Below are 19,964 nucleotides of genomic sequence, written 5' to 3' on the forward strand. Positions count from 1 at the left end.
CTGTATTTACATGAACTCACCTACTCTGCCGAGGTGTCCAGCAGACAGAGCTGGGCCGCCTCTGCTCTAGGTGCCCAGAGGAGGAGGGAAGGTGTGTGGGGCTCCAGCCTGGGACTCTTCCTCCCTCCTGCCAAGCCCTGACTATCAATCCCAGCCCTGACCCTCCTTTCTTCAAGCCCCATGTGGGCCCCAGGAAAAGTGTGGCAGGAAGCACCAGGGCCAAACTTGTGGGCATCAGGTGAAGCAGCAAGAATCCCAACCACCAGGGTAGCAAGTTCTAGAGCCCTAACCCACTGTGGCCACCCCAGCCAAAGACCTGGCTCTAGGAGGTGTGAGTCACCCAGCAGGAGCAGGGAGACTGGCTCTTGCACAACTGGAGACAGGGAAGTTGAGCACTGTGAGCTCCAGGGCACCAACACAAGGTCCCACTGAGATTTGAACTCCGATTGCAGGATTCAGAGTCCTGAGTACTGCCCATTACACCATGGGACCAGCTCATGCTGCCTTCTCTGCACATCGGTGACCCTCATGGGGCTGGCTCATGTAAGGGGGCTCTTGGCCCTTTACTAAAACTTAGTGTGTGTGAGTGGGGGGGGGGGATTGGTTGGCTAGTTCCCAGCACCAATAGAAGGGGGAAGGGCCAATGGGAAATCAGGCCCCTGAGACTGACAGTCCCCAGGGGCAATGGGGAGAGGCCAAAGCTCCAAGTTAGCCACACTGACAGGCCAGGCAGTGTAATGAGGGAGTCACCAGGCCAGGGGGTCCCATCCTCCGTGGGAGCTGGAACTGCCTGGGCCAGAGTGGGGCAGAGCTAAGGAGAGAGCAGGAGCCCAAGAAGAGCTGGGGAGCAGAGCTGTGCAGGTGTAGTGCCAGAAACTGCTCCCTGTAGGACTTTGCTACCTGGAGCAGTTACTGAGACCTGAGGTTGTTCTTATTTGCTGACTTGTCCTAATTGGCTCAAACTTGACAGTGGTTTCTCTAGCAGAGGCCAGTCCCTGGCCCCTTGGTCCAGACATCCTCATTCACATCAGGCGAGGGTGACCAGATGTCAAAGATGAAATATTGGGACGCGGGGGGCGGAGCAAAAAAAAAAAAGCCGGCGGCTCCCCCACACCGCCAGGTGGCAGTGGCACAGCCCCGTCTCCACCCAACTCTCAACTCCGAACCCCGATACACCCCCAGCTCCCCCATCCCCTCGCTCCTGGGCCCAGCCTGGGCTCCGAGCTCTGCAGCCGAGCCACGCTCCAGGTCCCTCCTGCATCTCCCGGGCAAGGGGGCGAACCAGGCAGCCGGGCCCGGGCCCTCCTGGCAGGAGCGTGTCTGCCCCACGTGTGTCTCCGCCCCCCGCCCACATGGGTCCTGCCCGCTTCGCACTGCCCCCAGCCCCACTGCGCTGCCCCGCAGGCTCCAGGGCTGGAGCAGCCTCCGTGCTGCGCTCATGGCCATGGCCCGTGTGCAAACCTGGGAGGGAGGAGGAATGCCGCATGCTTGGGGAAAAGGCAGGGCCAGGGCGAGGATTTGGGGAGGGATCCAATGGGGCAGTGAGGGGGTGGGGCAGGGCCAGAGTGGGGATTTGGGGAGGGATCCAATGGGGGAAAGAGGGGGCGGAGTCGGGGGGGCGAGTGTCCCTCCAGGCTCTGCCTGTGTGCCGGAGCAGAAGGCAAAACTTTTTGTTTGTCCAGTGTCCTGACCAAACATCGGTCGGGACGTGGGACAAACAGGCAAATATCGGGACAGTCCCGATACAATTGGGACGTCTGGTCACCCTACATCAGGCTTCAAGTTGAGAATCATTTCTCATTCCCGCTCTGTGGGAGGGGAGACTTTTAATCACGCTCTCTGTGCGACTGCACATGGCTAAGCAAAGAGAACAAACCCAAATCCCCCCCGTGCTTTGGGAGCCAGGTTTGCGGTGGGAATTCTGTAGTTCAGATGACTTCACGCCTGGGCATTGGGATTCTTTACCAGTTTCTCTGGCAGTGGGGCAATTTTGTGCTTACAGCTGTGATAGCTGAGTGGTTAAGGCGTTGGAGTCAAAATTCAATAGGGTTTCCCTGCGCAGGATCAAATCCTGCTCACAGTGAGGCCTGTGTTTTAGCCAGTCCCTCACCCAGGCAATACCTCTGTGCAACCCCCTGAGACACTCTCAATTCTCTCCCCACCCCAAGTAAATCCTGTTCTGCTCCTTTCATAGAGATCCCTGGGACACCCCCTCACACTGTGTCCCTGAGGTGTCAGGCAAACTCTCAGCACCTGAAGCCTCTGCCACTCACCTGGTGCCCCATAGATCAGCCACAGCCCTGGTTCTGCTCCTCTCTCTAGAGTGTGAAAGGAGCCAAGTCAGCGACTCCATGGGTGCTACGGGGCTGCAGAAACAGCAAGGGGTGAGGGGGGGAGAAGGTGCTCAGCACCCACTGGCAGCCAGCTCTCCCCCTGCTATGGGCCTTGGGGACAAGCTCCTGCTGGTCCCCTTCAGCACCTGCCCCCTGCCAGTGATCAGCTGGTCAGTGGTGTGTAGGGAGAGGACTTGGGGGTGGGGGCAGGGCCTGTTGCAGACCAGCATTCGTTCTGCGGCCAGCATCACAAGGCGGTAGGAAAGCAGGGCCAGCCCCCGAGTGGGGCCTCTGACCGTTCCCACTCAAGGGGCTCCTTTTGGCGGTGGGGCAGGAGATATTTTCCCCAAGAGGCTCTTTCCCAGTTGCTGAGAAGCACAGAAGTACCCAGTCTTTGCTCTTGCAGTGAAAGGGGTTAATACGTTTAGGCGGCCTGGCTAGCTCAGCTGGCAGCACCTCTGGCTCTTACTCTGAAGGTTGAAGTTACAATTCCCTGTCTGGGTGCTTGGGGCTCTTCTTCAACAATACAACACACAATCTGCTTAAGCCCCCACCCAGTAACCTCGGGAAACTAACCCTGGCCACTGGGTGCCTCTAAGAGGCGATACTTTCCCCACTCACAACCACTGAGTGTAGAAAAGAAACTTTATGAAAAAGGAGGAAAATCACCTTGTATTAACTTGGGAAAACACCACAATCAGGATTCATAACACAACACTATGAGCAAAACACCCACCCACAGTGCGCTGGGCAGTGGCCTTTGGCCTCGGGCTCCTAAATCCAGACACCAGAAGCTCTGTGGATGTGCCCCTCCCTTCACTGCACCTCACCCACAGCTGCTGCCCTGGGTCAATGAAAACCCAGAGTTCACCTCTCACCTCCCGGGGGGAAAGCCCCTTTCTCCCTCCGCTGTCTGGCCACATTGCCAGTCACTTGCTGTTCCCCCGTCACCGCTCTGCTGGCCACCCTCTCTGCTCTGGGACGTCTTGTGGTCCCACCAGGAGCGGAACAGGCTCCCTAAAAGCAGGGCCGCCCAGAGGATTCGGGGCCTGGGGCAAAGCAGGGGAGCGGACATAAAAAAGGTGCCACCCGCTGCGGCGCTTGTACTCACTGGGCGGCGTCCGAGTCTTCAGTGGCGGCGGGTCCTTCACTCGCTCCGCGTCTTCGGCAGCACTGAAGGACCCATCACTGAAGTGCCGCCAAAGACCCAGACCACCGCCAGGTGAGTAAAAATTAAAAAGTCACCTCTAGCCAGGGAAGGGATTCTTGGCCAGGGCTTGCGGGGCCCCTGCGGGGTCGGGGCCCGGGGCAAATTGCACCACTTGCCACCCCCACCCCCCGGGCAGCCCTGCCTAAAAGTAGCAGCCACCAGAGCCCGGGCTCCTTCCACTCAAGGCAACGCCCCTGCCCCACCCCTTCTCCCCAAGGCCCCGCTCCTGCGCTGCCTCTTTCCCCAAGACCCTTCCTCCCGCTCACTGCTCTCCGTCCCCTCCCCACCCTTACGGTCATTACACAGTGGCAAGGCAGAGCCCTCCCATTTTTAAAAGTCCTGGGGTGTTGTTCCCCCCTGTTCAGGCACCCCTGGGGCCCTGCACTTCACACAGCTCTCCCTGATTTCAGCTGTTAGTGAGGGAGCCTCACTGCTAGCGTAGACTGGGCAGTTTCTTGCATGAGAGACACTGTCCCAAAGCAGGACTAATGCTTAGAGCTGGTTATCAGTGATTTCAGATCTGTTGGTCTGCAGCAAGACTCTCCATTGAGTCTTAACCAGCTCTGTTATTACACAGGGAAGAACAAAAGGGTCAAATGGTGCCTGGAACTCTTAAGAAGAATCCACCCCACCAAGTACCAACACTTGTTGCTATCCACTCTCAGCTCAGTTTTGGGGTCACTCCTTGGCTTTATCAACCTAGGGGGAGGCGGTCTCAGAAAATACTAATTAAAAGGTGCTCCAGTGGCAGTACTTATATAGCAGTGCTGAGAGGAGCTATGCTGAGGTTGTGAATTCAAGCCTCACCTGGAGCACTGGTTTTCATTGACCACATGGCATCACCCCCTCATTTGGCCCTGTGGAATGTAGAATTCCAGCCCTGGGGAGCCTGAGAAGGGGAGGAGTTGGAAATGTCCCTTCAATTATTACCTCCTCTCCAGAGCACAGGTCAGAATCTACAATCCTTTCTCCCCCCCAGCCCTTGTGCCAGGATCCCTCAAGCAGAGCCTAGAGTCCACCAGGGCATCTGTACTATTGACAAAGACTAAGTGACAGGGACAAAACACTCAAATCCCACCTGGTGCGGGGAGCCAGGTTTGCTCTTCAAATTCTGTCGTCGGTACATTTCCAGGCCTGGGAATGTCCCACAACAGCATTTAATGGGAAGCTGCCTGCAGAACAGTTACACTGCACAGAGCTCCTGTGGAGGAGGGGTGGGAATTAGTAACATTTTGAGGATTGTTTGGGAAATGAGCCTTTGCTGACAAGGTTTGTCTCTGTTCATATTTCACCTTCAGGTGTTATGTTGAGGGATCTTTAGTATATTTTTGGGAGGTTAATAACTATCTCCTCAACTTTATTTACTCAACTTAAAAATTGGTGTCACCTGATTTTTGCATCTCCCTGTGACAATACAACTGACACGTGTGGTTTTCTACAGGGGGTCATGATGTTATAGTTGGGCAATTCAGTCTCTGTACTTCTGGGGGGGTTGCTTTTTTAACAGCTGCCTCATGGCCAGGCACACCGGGCTATTAGCTGCACCCACTGTCCTTGCCAGGGGCCCCTGCTGAACCCTGGGCGGCTGCACTGCAGTGCTGGGGTGACTCTGCAGGGGGAGAAGCTGCTGTGGAGCAATGTAGAGCAGGTGCAGGAAGGAGACGAGGTCACTATTCACATTCTGAACTGCACAATTTTCACTCCCAGCCCTACCAGTGCCCCTCATCCCGACCCACAGCCCCCTGGTTTCCCCCCAGCTCTAGCGGTGCCCCTCATTCCTGAGCTGCAGCCCCCTTGGCTCCCCACTTTGCTCCTCAGTCACTGCGTGGCTGGTACCCCTCACTCCCGACCCACAGCCCCTGCTATCCCAATCCTGACCTCCAGACTCACAGCTCTGCTGGTGCCCCTCCATCCCAACCCGCAGCCCCCTGGGTTCCCCCCAGCCCTACTGGTGCCCCTCAGTCCTGACCCGCAGCCCCCTGGTTTCCCCCCAGCTCTACTGGTGCCCCTCAGTCCCGACCCGCAGGCCCCTGGGCTCCCTCCAGCTCTGACGGTGCCCCTCACTCCCGACCCACAGCCTTTACTATCCCAGTCCTGACCTGCAGACTCACAGCTGATTGCTTTGAGAGACTGGTAGTGAGTTGGGTGTGGTGGCTGGAGAACAGACAAAGTGGCTACTGGTTTATGATTTTCTGTTTGGTTCTTTTGGGTTAGGGAAATAGGGAAAGAAAAATAAGCAAAATAATGAAGAGTGAAGAGCAGAAGAAGCTAGAACTGCACAGGTTGCAAATTTTTGCACAGAAAGGCTGAACAATGGGCGCTGGGAAAGTGTTAACTAAGAAGCCCCTGGTGCTGAGTGCATCCCAGTTTCAGTGAACTGCAGAGGTGGGTGTCTCAGCACAAGAAAGGAGGAAAATGACTACCAGTGCGGCAGCTACTTAATTAGAGCTGGCCAGACTGGAAGCAGAAGAGAAGGACCAGGAGTTAAGAGACAGAAAAACAGAGGCCCAAATTGAGGCCCAGAAGCATGGACTGGCTGTTATGGAGTGGAAGAGACAAATCCCTCCAGCAGCTGGCTCCACTTCCCCAAAAATCCACAAATCGGAGTGACTATGTCCACGGTATGATGAATCCAGTGATATTGCTGAATATTTCATCACCTTTGAGAGACTCTGTGAAATCCCTGGTGATCAAAAAATGGTCACATTGGTAGCCAAATTGACTGGAAGAGCTATGGACATATTGAATGAGATGCCTATTGATGATGCTACAAACTATGGTAAATCTAAGGAACTAGTTTTAAAACAGTTTCAGATGACACCTGAAACCTACAGGGTTAAATTCAGGAGTCTTAAGAGGGGATCTGGATTCAGTAATGTGTTATGTAAATGAAATGCTGGATCCGGTGTCCCCTCTGGTGCACAAGTCACAACAGCCAGCAGGCAAAAGACTGGCTCCCGCGTCATTTGAAAGAGCAAGCCAAAGCCTTCAAACTCCAACTTTGAAGCAACAGGTCCCAGAGTCCCCCTGAGATCTGAGCTCAGCTCGCACTAGTCAGTGTTCTGACAGCTGAACTTTACACCATGGGACCAGATGGTGTCACAATCTCTAGACACCTGTGACTCTCAGCTGGCAGGTTTGCACTCTGCACTCACAGCTTCTCTGCAGCTGCTCCCGCTCTCTTCTCCCCTTGGCTTTCTCAGCACCTGGCCCCACAGTGCTTCTTGCCAGCCAGAGACTGCGCTTTCTGGGCCCGCTCCTGCAGATGTGGGCTTCTATCCTGCTTCCTAAGGACTCAGCAGGAGAAAGGGGCCTTTCCAGGAAATTGCTAAAGCTTCTGGGAATCCATGTGTGGCTCTGGACACGCCCAGGAATCATTTGGCTCCTGGCACACAAGACAACTTAAAAGCTGAGTGCTTAGAGAGGAGCGGCTCAAACCCTGGGCTCCCAGATTAAGAGCCTGATGCTTTAACCAACTGAGCTAACCAGACTCGTTGGCAGAATCTCCTCCTTTTGCCACAAGAGCGAGCAGGCAGGCAAAAGAGAGGCAAAAAAATCTCCCAGCAACCCCTCCTCTTTTTCTGCACAGCCACTGCCTATTAGCAGGATTCCTCCTCGTCCTCCTCCCTCAGTGCGATGAAATCTCCATACCTAGACAGCCGGTCCGGCTGCTGCACCCCAATCCCCCATGCCTGAGCCTCCCTGCCAAAGCCCTGCACCTGGCTCCAGAGAATTAAGTCTCACGTCTCGCTGGGAACTCGACTTCTTGTGCCCAGAGAGTCTCAGCCCCACTCAGTAGATGTCCTGAGAAACACAGTGTCATTTCCAAAGAAGAGCTTAGACCCCCTCATCATGTGGCCTAAAGCATAAGGCATCTCCCTGTGGATCAGATGATTCAGGATTTGAGTCCCCTCGTGGTTGTGCTCACTTTGTGCTGCAAGTCCTGCTCCCTTCAGGGCTGGAACCTCTTCTTGGCCGCTTAGGCCAATGCTCTGGCTTCAGCTAGAGCCCCAGGAAGGAGTTGGGGGTTGGATGTCACAAAGGCTGGGGCATGAGCCCCAGGTGCTTCCAGTCTCACTTTTGCCATTCCTGACTTGCCAAAGAACATTGGCGGCTGCCCAGGCTAGTGTGTGGAGCAGTTTCCCTCTTCCAAATGTGCCCCTGTCCCTGTTCTAAGGGCTTGGCAACACTTGTAAGTTAGAGCGCATTAAAGCAGCCTTAACTCCTGAGGTGTCCACACTCGCAAGGTACATGGAGCGCCTGGGCTCTGCCGCTGGTGCTCTCCTGGTAATCCACCTCCATGAGAAGCATAAAGCTCACTGCGCCTTGGCTGAAACGCCTGGGCATCACTGCACTGTGATTGGCTTCCAGAAATGTCCCATAATCCCCTGAAGTCAAGTGCCCACTCTGGTCATTGTTTTGAAATCAGCTGCAGGCATGCGGATATCCCCTTTCAAAGCTCCGTTTCTGACAACCGGCTGCTTATCTGCTCTAGGACAAAGCAACCATTAGTGTGGAATGCTGCTGTTGTGAGTGTGTATGAGAGGAGGTGGGGGTCTGCTGCTGTCCGAACACACAACACAGCATGCTGACACACTCTCAGCCCCCAAACACACTGTCTCACCCCCCCACATACACATAACACACTCCCTGTCACACTCCACCCCCATCCCCCATTTGAAAAGCACGTTGCAGCCACCTGCACACTGGGATAGCTACCACAATGCACTGCTCTCTGTGGCATTGCCAGAGCTGCTAATGTGGCCACTCCAGTGCGCTTGCAGCTGTCAGTGTAAACACACGGCAGCGTTTTCCCTGCTACGGTCTCCGAGGGCTGGTTTCACTCCCAGCGCTCTACATCTGCAAGTGTAGCCAAGCCCTAAATTTGCCAGACCAACCGAACTCAGTAACTGCCCTCCACCACCACATGCAGAGAGTAGGGGCACCGTGGAGCACACACCACACTTGCTGGCTCAGCCTTGTGCATGCTGGGGTGGCCACCTCCCCATTGATGAGACCTGGTCCCACCGTCTCCGTGGAGCTCCAATCTGCCCTGCTGCCATCCTATCTGTGTTGTCTTCTCTAGCAGTTGACTGGAAGGTGCACATGTAGTGGTGTTGTCTCCAAGGGCGAAAGCAGGAAGAATGGTGCCTTCAGAGCCCACCCAATATTCCATAACATAGTTAAGGAAAATATTTCTCAATGAACTCTCACTAAAAGATCAGAAGCAGCCAGTGTCTGCAGCAGTCTACGAGCATTGGTATTTTCTTGAAATTTGTCAGACCAACCTAACTAACACCTAACACACATTTGAACCTCTTTTTTTCACACTGTTGCTCATTCTCAAGGTCTGCTTTGCCTCCAGACAGATCCATTCTCTTTCAGAACAGCCTTGCTCTTTCACTGAGGTGTCAGAGTAAACACTCCCCTTCACTCTATTCTCAGACAAACACTAGTATTAACTGTTTACTACTGATGGGTTTAGAAAGCATTTGTGGAGTGGAAGATGCCATTTCTGGGGGATTGCTCCCAAGATGCAGTACTTTGTGTTCCAACATCTCCCAACTTCCTTGGTGAAAATAACACCAAGGTTTCTTTGCAATATACAAGAAGAAAGGAGTTTTTCACCCCAGATGGGACTTGAATCCACAATCCCTGACTTAGGAAGCCAATGCCTTATCCATTAGGCCACTGGGGCTCTTAACTGCATGAAAGAAGGATGGAAATTCCCTCTCATAATTGCACATTCCTCACATTCACTCAGAAGCCAAATACCCCATTTAATGGCCTTACAGAAATGACCAACCTAAGAGAAGCCCCACTTCCCTCCCGAACTGACGCCTAGTGGGGCAAGCCAGGACAACAGGGTGGGGCGGCAAGTGGTGACCAGATTCTCACTGCCAGGGTCTAGTCTAGCTCAGGGTCCAGCTCAACCTCCTCCCCGCGCCACTGGCCCCCAGTCCCCTTCCACCACCAGGTCAACCCGGGCACTAAGGCAAGATCGAGATGAGGAAGCAAGTCAAGCTGAGCAAGGCAGGCAAAAGCAAGTCTTGTCTTCATGGGCCACTCACAATGACGTCCTTTTTGTGTGCAACTGCTGCAAAAACATCCCAGGCAGAGAAGCAGCAGGCCAAAATACCCGAAGCAGCTGCTAAAGTAGCTCAGTTGGGAGACCATTAGAATGAAAATCTAAAGGTCCCTAGTTCTTCTTCGAGTGATTGCTCCTATGCATTCCAGTTAGGTATGCGCGCCGCGCGTGCACGGCATCTCGGAACTTTTTTACCCTAGCAACACCGGCGGGCTGGCTGGCGCCCCCTGGAGTGGTGCCGCTATGGCACGAGTTATATACCCCAGCCGGCCCATCCGCTCCTCAGTTCCTTCTTACCGCCCGTGACGGCCAGTTGGAACTGTGGAGTGCTTTTTGTCCTCCACGACCCTAGCTCTCGCTTCTTGTTTGTACATAGTTAGTTTAGTGATTAGTTTTACAGTTAGTTAGTTAGATAGTTAGTGTTAATAGATAAGGTAAAAGGGGGGGGGTTCCCCTTTTGCCTCACCCGGTGCGGGCTCATGCCCAAAGCACCGGGCTTTAAGCCCTGTGCTGCGTGCCAGAGGCCTATGGCCGTCGGAGACCCGCACGACGCCTGCCTCCGTTGCCTGGGTGAAGGGCATAGGACAGATAAGTGTTCGCTCTGTTCTACATTTAAACCGCGGACTCGAAAAGAGCGGGATATCCGCTTGAAGCAGCTCCTGATGGAAGCGTCGCTCCAGCCACCGGCACCGTCCGCGCCGGCACCGCGAGCTTCCTCGGTACAGAGCGCACCGGCGGCACCGAGCCGCTCCGGCTCCGCGGCACCACGGCCTCAGAAAGCGGCTACGAAGTCTCGGCACCGCTCGCTTTCGCCTTCGAAGAAACATAGGCTGGCGAAGGCACTGGCGCAGGCTCGCGCTGAGGACTCGGCGAAAGCAGTTGCGCCACCTGCGGCCCCCGCGGTGACCGTGCACAAGCCGTGCACCGGACCCTTGACTCCGGCGCCGCAAGGCCCGTCGAGTCCAGCGCCGCCACGCTCCCCGGTACCGTCCGTGGTTGAGCCCCGGCTGCCGTCAACGCCGGAGACATTCTTTTCCGCGCGGGAGCTGATTCAGCTCATAGAGGCACCGAGCCTCCGGCCCCCAGCACCGCCGGTGCGGGCTGTCGTGTCGGCGGGAAAGCCGGCCAGAATGACCCGGCCACTGTCTCTGGACAGGCGACATGGACGACACACCCGGTCCCGGTCTCGTTCCCGGTCTTACGGCAGGTCTCCGTCCCGTCGCTCGCGATCTCGGCACCGCTCGCCATCGCGGTACCGATCGCCGTCGAAACGTCGGTCGCAGTCCCGGTACCACTCGTCATCGCGGTACCGGTCGTACTCCCGGCGCCGCACGAGGTCCAGGTCGCCATCGCGTCGGCACCGCCAGAGGTCGCCGTCCCGGCACCGTTCCCGGCACCGCGACTCGCGCGAGCGCTCCCGGCACTGGAGGTCTCCATCCCAGTCGAGCTCCCGGCACCGGTCGAGCTCCCGGCACCGTGACGGACGTCACTCCCGGTCGCCATCCCGGTACCGAGCGGACCAGCATCGCTCTTCGCTGCCATCCGGGGACGGACTACCTCACTCCGCAGCGCACTCCGTCAGCGCCTCGGCACCTCCATGGCCATCCCGTCCCGCGTCGGTCGCTTCTGGGACAGAGGGCTACGGACTCCTGCCACCCACCCCGCAGGGCCATCCTCAAGGGGCACAGCCGTGGGGCTTCTGGGTTCCATGGGCCCAGTATGAGGCGCAGGGGGTGCCCTTCCCCCCAAGACCCCTCGCGTCCGAGCGCAAGGTTCCAGAGGCGACAATCAGCCGTCCGGCCCCTTCGCCGCCTGCTGCGGATGCTATACCACCTGAACCCCAGGGGCACGCGCAGCCCGACCCCCCCGACGAGCACGCGGCGGATCCCTCTTCGGAGGCGGTCATCCAGGGCTTGTCCTCCTCATCCTCGCCTGATGAAGCGGTGGCCGGAGCATCGACGAAGGAGCCTCCGCCCATAGACTTAAAAGCGCACCAAGACCTCCTTCGCCGCGTGGCGACGGCTATGGCTCTGCCGATAGCGGAGGTACAGGAGGACGAGGACCCCATCACAAATGTAGTTGGGGCAGAGGTGCCAGTGTGAGTTGCACTGCCTTTCGTGCGGACAGTGCAAAAGAATGCCACCACTCTCTGGCAGACGCCTGCGTCCGTACCTCCTACAGCCCGTGGGGTTGAACGCAAGTACTCTGTCCCTCCCACGGGTTATGAATATCTGTACACGCACCCGACCCCGGACTCCCTAGTGGTCCAATCGGTTAATGATAGGGAGCGGCACGGCCAACCGGCCCCTGCACCCAAATCGAGGGACGCGCGGCGTATGGACCTGCTAGGCCGAAAGGTCTATTCCGCTGGCGGTCTGCAAATGCGGATAGCCAATCAGATGGTCCTCCTCGCCAGGTACGTCTTCGATATCATGACGTCCCTGGCAAAATTTACGGAGTTACTGCCAACAGCCTCCCGACAGGAGTTCGCGGCGATGTTGGAGGAAGGAAGGAGGTCGTCTAGATCCTCCATCACGGCCGCCCTCGACGCTGCGGACTCAGGTGCTAGGACCTTGGCCTCCGGCGTGATGATGCGGCGCATCGCTTGGCTGCAGTCTTCCACCCTGCCGCCGGAGGTCCAATACACGCTACAGGACCTACCCTTTGACACAAAGGGTCTTTTCTCCGAAAAGACGGATTCTCGAATCCAAACTTTGAAGGACGGCCGTATTGCGATACGTACTCTCGGCATGCACACGCCGGCGACGCAGCGCAGATCCTTCCGTCAGCAGCCCTCCCGACCCGTCTATCAGCAGCGATATCGGCCATACAATAGCCGGCGACCGGCCCAAAATCGCCGTCGTCCTTCAGGCAACCGCCGTAACCAGGGCCAGGCCTCGTCCAAGGCCCCTCAGGGGGCCAAGCAGGGCTTTTGATGGGACGCTCGAGGACGGCCCATCACTCTCCCTACCAGATCCTTCCCCGTTATTTTACAACCGCCTTTCCCATTTCTTTTCGGCATGGTCCCAAGTAACATCAGACAACTGGGTGCTTCAAACGGTCCAGTCGGGATACCGCCTGCAATTTGTTTCGCCCCCACCTTCCCACCCACCCTCCCTGTCCCTCTTCAGGGACCCCTCTCACGAGCAAGTCCTCTTACAAGTGGTTCAGACTCTGTTGAGCGTGGGTGCCATAGAAGCAGTGCCTCAAGACAGGCGGGGCAGGGGATTCTATTCCCGTTATTTTCTCATCCCCAAAGCGAAAGGGGGGCTACGTCCTATCCTGGACCTTCGCGAGCTGAACAAGTACCTGCTCAAGCCCAAGTTTCGCATGGTCACCTTGGGGACCATCATTCCCTCTCTGGATCCGGGAGATTGGTTTGCCGCCCTCGACATGAAGGACGCCTACTTCCATGTCGCAATCTATCCTCCCCATTGTCGTTACCTCCGGTTTGTGGTCAACAACACCCACTACCAGTTCGCTGTGTTGCCGTTCGGACTCTCCACCGCCCCGAGGGTATTTACCAAATGCATGGCGGTAGTGGCCGCAGCCCTCCGACGTCGTCAGATACACGTCTACCCGTATCTCGACGACTGGCTGGTTCGAGGTCAGTCCCGACAACTCGTGATGGACCAGATGGCAGAAATCCTGTCTCTCTTCCAGTGACTCGGTCTTCTCATCAACGCCGAAAAGTCCACGTTGATCCCGGCACAGCGAGTGGAGTTCATCGGAGCAGTCCTCGACTCCACGGTGGCCAGGGCCTGTCTCCCTCGTGCTCGACACCAGACAATGGTCTCCATCATCCGGGACCTCGTCACCTTCCCGACCATGACGGTGCGCTCCTGCCTCCGCCTCCTGGGCCACATGGCTTCGTGCACGTATGTCACAGCGTATGCGCGGCTCCACCTCCCCCCGTTCCAGTCTTGGCTCGCGTCGGTGTACCGGCCTCATCGAGACCCCATCGACATGGTGGTCACGGTCACCAGGACGACCCTCGAGTCCCTCCGCTGGTGGCTCGACCCGGAGGTCGTGTGTGCGGGAGTCCCGTTCCATCCTCCTCGCCCATCCGCCACTCTGACTACGGATGCCTCAGCGCTCGGTTGGGGAGCTCACCTGGGCGATCTTCATACCCAAGGTCTGTGGTCGCCCCAGGAGCTCGCCCTGCACATCAATGTCTGCGAGCTGCGAGCAATCCGTCTGGCCTGTCGCACCTTCTGCGCCCGCCAACAAGGCCGCTGTGTAATAGTGTTCACGGACAATACAACAGCAATGTTCTACGTGAACAAACAGGGCGGAGCCCGATCCTCCCTCCTCTGCAAGGAGGCGATGCTGCTGTGGGACTTCTGCGTGACCCACTCCATTCACCTGGAAGCGTCCTTTCTTCCGGGAGTGCAGAACACGTTGGCCGACCATCTCAGCAGGTCGTTCCTCTCCCACGAGTGGTCCCTCCGTCCAGATGTCGTGCACACAATCTTCCGGAGGTGGGGTTTTCCCCAAGTAGACCTATTCGCCTCCAGGGAGAACAGGAAGTGCCACCTGTTTTGCTCATACCAGGGTCGCTCGCCAGGCTCCCTGTCGGACGCCTTCCTTTACCCCTGGACGGATCGCCTCCTCTACGCCTTCCCTCCGTTCCCGCTCGTGCACCGAGTGCTCCTGAAGCTTCGGAGGGACAGAGCCCACGTCATACTCGTAGCGCCGGCCTGGCCGAGGCAGCACTGGTACACCCTGCTGCTCGAGCTCTCCGTTCGGGAACCCATCCCCCTTCCGTTGTGGCCAGACCTCATCACCCAGGACTTCGGCAGACTCCGCCATCCGAACCTGCAGTCCCTCCATCTTACAGCTTGGTACCTGAGTGGTTGACCCACGCGGAGAGGGGTTGTTCTACAGCGGTTCAGCAAGTCCTGCTTGAGAGCAGAAAGCCTTCCACTCGCTCCACTTACCTAGCGAAGTGGAAGAGATTTGCACTCTGGTGTGATCATCGAGGTCTTAATCCATTCCTGGTCCCGGTCCCTACCATCCTGGACTACCTCTGGCACCTTAAGGAGCAAGGTCTTGCGGTCTCCTCCTTGAGAGTTCACCTGGCAGCGGTGTCCGCCTTTCGTCCCTCCGTGGAAGGTCGGTCCATCTTCTCGAACCAGATGGTTTCCCGCTTCCTCAAGGGCCTGGACTGCTTGTACCCGCCGGTGCGGCGTCCTGCCCCGACCTGGGACTTGAACCTCGTGTTGGCCAAGCTGATGGGTCCTCCGTTCGAGCCCTTAGCCACGTGCTCCCTGCTCTACCTCTCTTGGAAGACGGCCTTCCTCGTCGCCATTACATCAACGAGATGAGTTTCTGAGCTTCGCGCTCTGACGGTTAACCCGCCATACACTGTCTTCCATGGGGACAAGGTGCAGCTTTGCCCTCATCCGGCCTTCCTCCCGAAGGTAGTGTCAGCTTTCCATCTCAACCAGGAGATCTTCCTCCCGGTGTTCTTCCCGAAGCCACATGCCTCGGCTCAGGAACAGCAGCTGCATACCCTCGACGTCCGCAGAGCGCTCGCTTTCTACATCGAGCGGACTAAGCCCTTCCGGCGTTCGCCCCAGCTGTTCGTAGCGGTTGCTGACCGCATGAAGGGAGAGCCGATATCCTCCCAGCGGATTTCCTCCTGGGTCACTGCGTGTATCCGGACCTGCTACGAGCTGGCTCGCGTACCGCCATGCCGCCTCACCGCACACTCGACGAGGGCGCACGCCTCATCTGCTGCCTTCCTGGCCAATGTTCCAATCCAGGACATCTGTCGAGCGGCCACCTGGTCTTCGGTCCACACCTTCGGCTCCCACTACGCGTTGGTGCAACAGTCTCGAGACGACGCAGCCTTCGGCTCCGCGGTATTACACTCCGCCATGTCTCACTCCGACCCCACCGCCTAGGTAAGGCTTGGGATTCACCTAACTGGAATGCATAGGAGCAATCACTCGAAGAAGAAAAGACGGTTACTCACCTGTAGTAACTGTTGTTCTTCGAGATGTGTTGCTCCTATCCATTCCAGACCCGCCCTCCTTCCCCACTGTCGGAGTAGCCGGCAAGAAGGAACTGAGGAGCGGACGGGCCGGCTGGGGTATATAACTCGCGCCATAGCGGCGCCACTCCAGGGGGCGCCAGCCGGCCCGCCGGTGTTGCTAGGGTAAAAAAGTTCCGAGATGCCGTGCACGCGCGGCGCGCACACCTAACTGGAATGGATAGGAGCAACACATCTCGAAGAACAACAGTTACTACAGGTGAGTAACCGTCTTTTCAATCCCAAGCTTTGGCAGGTGCTTTCATCCTCTTTGTGCAGGGGTGGCTTGCTCCCAGGGAGAGCAACAGCACCTTGACCTGAGGCAAATACCTGATATTAGGCTCCTGAGCATGGGTTTCTTCCTCTAGTGGGCCCACCTGACCTATAAGGATGTGGGAGCTGTCTTTCCCACATGACTTCTTTGTCAACTCAAAATGGCAAGAACAGAGTGAGGCAGGATGGGGTGGGGACTTGGGAAGAAAGCTCCTCTGCAAAGCTGAGTGACGACAGTGCTGGGGAAGGGGCACATGGAATGTGGCAGGGATTCAGAGGCCCAAGAGGAGGCACTTGATGTTAAGGTGTGAAAGGAAAGATCTATGATAGGAACTGGCTCCCTTCCTCTGGACTGTTTGGTGTTGAGGTGGATTTTAATTGTCTCAGCCGGCCTGAGAACCACTGGTCCTGTTTTCTTGACCGTGAGAGGAAATCTTTTTACAATGAGCACTACCTGGCGCAGGTCTGTAGTGAGGTCGGCTTAGAGAACGTGTTTCTCTGTAATGGTACCAGTGGGGGGTGGGCGGTAGCCTCCTAGTCCTCTGACCTGAGCTCACACCAGCCGCAGAGGGGATACACCTTTCTGCAGGGACAGGCCAGGAGTCGCACTGACCGGATTTCCGTGAAGGAGAGCACGTCGACAGCCCAGTGCAGGGTGGAGCCAATGGACTGTGCGGATCACGCAGCTCTCACCGTGTGCTCAATGTGGGCAATTCCCTGACCCACAGCAGAGGATATTGGAAGCTGAACATCCAGAGCTTGCAAGATAAAGGAGCAGGGGGCGAGGCCTGGCAGTGTTGGCAGAACGGGAAAGCATCAGAGGGTTCTATGGTAACCAGGGGGATTGGTGGGAGTCGGTGAGGGAGGAGTTGGCGGCTTTGTTCGGCAGTCGGGCAAACACCACAACATTAAAGAAACCAATGGTGCCAAGTCCTGCACCGTCGCCTGTGGGATTTCCACAAGACCATCCAGGCAGGGGAGCCAGTCAGCGTGTGACTGTACGATCGGATCAAGTGACAACTGCCTGAGTTCCAGGAGATGAGGCTGCAGCTGGCCAATATGAGCGGGAGCACCGAGTGAAGGGAGGGGCAGCCTCCCCTGACATTTTTGCAGCCTGCAGGGAACAAAGACAAAGTAGGGGGATGCGGGGACTCAGGGCAGGCCCCACGGACACGGTAGATCAGGATTATAGTTGATTTAGGAGGAAAGAGAGTCCTGCGAGAGGAAGCCGCTGGTGGGAAGAACATGAGGCTTTTAACTGGGGGGTCCAGTGTTTGAGCCCTAGTTTTAGCAGCTGGCTTTTAAGCTGCTGTGCAGGCCAGTCCAGCTGTCAGAACACTGACTAGTGCAAGCTGAGCTCAGATCTCAGTGGGAATTTGGGACCTGTTGCTTCATACCTAAGCATAGGTGGAGTTTCAACGCTTTGTCTTGCTCTTTCAAATGATGCGGGAGCCGGTGTTTTGCCTGCTGGCTGTTGTGACTTGCGCACCAGAGGAGACGCCGGATCCAGCAGGCTGGCCTTGCCTGGAGCCCTGTAGGGAAGGATGGGAGCTGGCTTTACTCTGAGTCCTGCAGCCAGGCATGGGAGGCCGCCCTCTTGGTTGACCTACTGGCCCAAAGTCACTTTGGCACGTTGGTCTTTCCCCAGGAATGCTGAAGCACAGGCCTGAGGGAGGGAGACTCAATCCTCCTCCCTCTTGGTCAGGGCAGAAGAGGCGGCTGTAAGAGCGGCCAGGTTCCTGAGCTGGGCCTTCCAGCGTTTGGGGAGGGTGGAGCTGACTGGGGCATGGTGCTGGCAAAATGCCTCAGGGCGCTGGCGGGAGGAGCAGGCCAGGGCTAGGGCTGGGGAGAGAGAGACCAGCAGGTTTCCTCTATTGTTTCCTGCTCTCTTTTTCTTCTGTAGTTTCTCCTCTGCATGAACTTGCTCACTTTCACTGTGAGCCTGGCTAGCTCAGTTGACCAAGTGTCAGACTTTTAATCTGAGTGTTAAGGGTTCAAGTCCCTGGTCAGACCCTCAACTATTCCCCAAGATCTTAAAAAGCTCTGTCTCTGGAGTCTTTCTCGATGTTACTTTTTCTCTTCAGGATTTTGCCTTTCCTAAGAAGGGGTTTTGTGTGTGGGATTGAAGGGGCAACTTCCTGACACCCCCTCTGTCCTCGCAGGCTGGAGGAATAAAGGCCTCTGGGCAGGGGCAGCCCTAGACTAGCCGCCAGCACCTGGCGCCCTAGGCAAACCCCGCAATTGTCACCCCCCACCCCGAAACCCCAAGGGCAGAGCTAGGCTGAGGTTTTTTGGTAAACGGGGAAACATTTTGCCCCTTTTTTCCATTTAATGTTTTTAAGCCTTTTTTGTGGGTTTTTTTAAACAGAGGCTTAATTATCCGGTTTGTCCATCCGTCCGTCTGGCCAACCAATGTTTCTTTCTCCATCCTTCTGGTTCTGGCTGCCCCTTACTACAGCCATAACTTTGGTCTTGAACTTTATAGAGTAGTGAGGTACCTTAAGGGTTAAATGCTAAATCCCAAACCCAAACAACACTAGTTACCTGTGCCTGGCAAAAGGTGTCTGGCAGTTTTGTCACTTTGAATGATTCAAATGGATTTTCAGTGGCATTATAAAAAAACCCAACAAAGCAGAACCAAACCAATTCATCTTAAACCTTCAAAACAAGAGTTTTACAAACCATCAGTGTCAGTTTAGGTCCTTAAAACCTTACATCATCACACACAAAGTTCTCCTTTGCCTAACATCCCTTGCACTGCGATTACTCTTTTTTACACAACTGAACCCCGATTGCACGTCCATCTTGTACAACCAGATCCAGCCAGGGGCAGGCAAGTTAAGTGCCAATAGAAACCCCAGACATTCCTTTAGTGATTTTGCTTACATTGCCCAGGAGTCAAATCATTTTGATGAGATTATCTCTCCACTTGCTGCCTGCAGCCATCCCCTATAGACCATTTCTGTGGGCAAAGGGCCCATTTCCCCTCAGAATGGCTGTAAAGGCTTCGCGGGACAAAACATAGTGGTGGTAGTAGCCACTCTACCTGACTCCACCCCCGCCCAAACTTCTATCAAATGTGACTGCACAGAGCTGCACATACAGTTACATTCAGTGAAAGTGAGCAACTGTCCCCAGAACTCACTGCCGGGAGCCTTAAAGTATCTGCCAGTGGCACAGGTACCTTTTAAGTACCGAGACGTGCAGTGACACATCTTTCATGGGAACCGGCCGGTGTGTGCATGGCCGGCGTGTGCAGAGCAAAGGTTGCCCATGGGCGCTGTGTCAGGCTCTGGCACCGCGTGAGACAATGGACCACTTTCTGGTGGCTGGTTTGTTTCCCCGACAGGTGTGGGGACTTCTGGCTACATGACGGTGGCTGCCAGACTCTGTTGGACAGGATTCTTTTCAGCTCACCTGAGGCTTGTTCCTGGATGAACGAGGGCAACCACAGGGCACCAGCAGAACCAGCTGCAGCTGCAGCAAGGGAGCCCTCAGCAGGGGCTGCCGTATAGCGAGCGGGTGTCACGGGACACACTGCGCCTGCTCAATGTCAGAAAATCCCCTTCAGACTAAACCAGTTTGTTCCTTGCAAAAATATTTTGTTGCAAAACAAAAGCATCTCCACATGACTTCTTTGTCAACTCAAAAGCATCTCCTGTTTGTCACAGTGTGTTAAATTGTCTCATCACACACAGAGGGGAGACACTTAGACCACAAACATTAGATAAGATGCTTCAGTCCGAGCTAAGGAGTTGCTGCTCATACCAATTGCAAAATAAAAAAATACAAATCACATAGACTATTTCAGCTATTCTATTATGTTATAATCTGCTCTGAGTAAACGTGATAGGACACCTCATATTATGCACTACTCCTAGTGACGCTCTCCAATGGATTCCCATCCTCCACCCACTGTGAGGTAGGTAGGAGTGGATCATTATTATCCTTATTGAAAGAGGGAGAAGATAAGGCTGAGAAAGGAGAATTGTAAACGGGCTACTCACCGCCGCGGCGCCTCCT

General features: G+C 55.9%; 1 non-coding gene across 1 annotated transcript; it reads left to right on the forward strand.

Moving 5' to 3' along the window:
• The first annotated feature begins 2,001 nt into the window (after nt 1-2,001).
• TRNAL-CAA lies at nt 2,002-2,083 on the forward strand. Its single transcript has one exon. It is a non-coding gene; the product is annotated as a tRNA-Leu (tRNA).
• Nucleotides 2,084-19,964: the final 17,881 nt, after the last annotated feature.

Source organism: Mauremys mutica, chromosome 22 (genome assembly GCF_020497125.1).
Source record: "Mauremys mutica isolate MM-2020 ecotype Southern chromosome 22, ASM2049712v1, whole genome shotgun sequence".
In the NCBI taxonomy this organism is placed as follows: Eukaryota; Metazoa; Chordata; order Testudines; family Geoemydidae; genus Mauremys; species Mauremys mutica.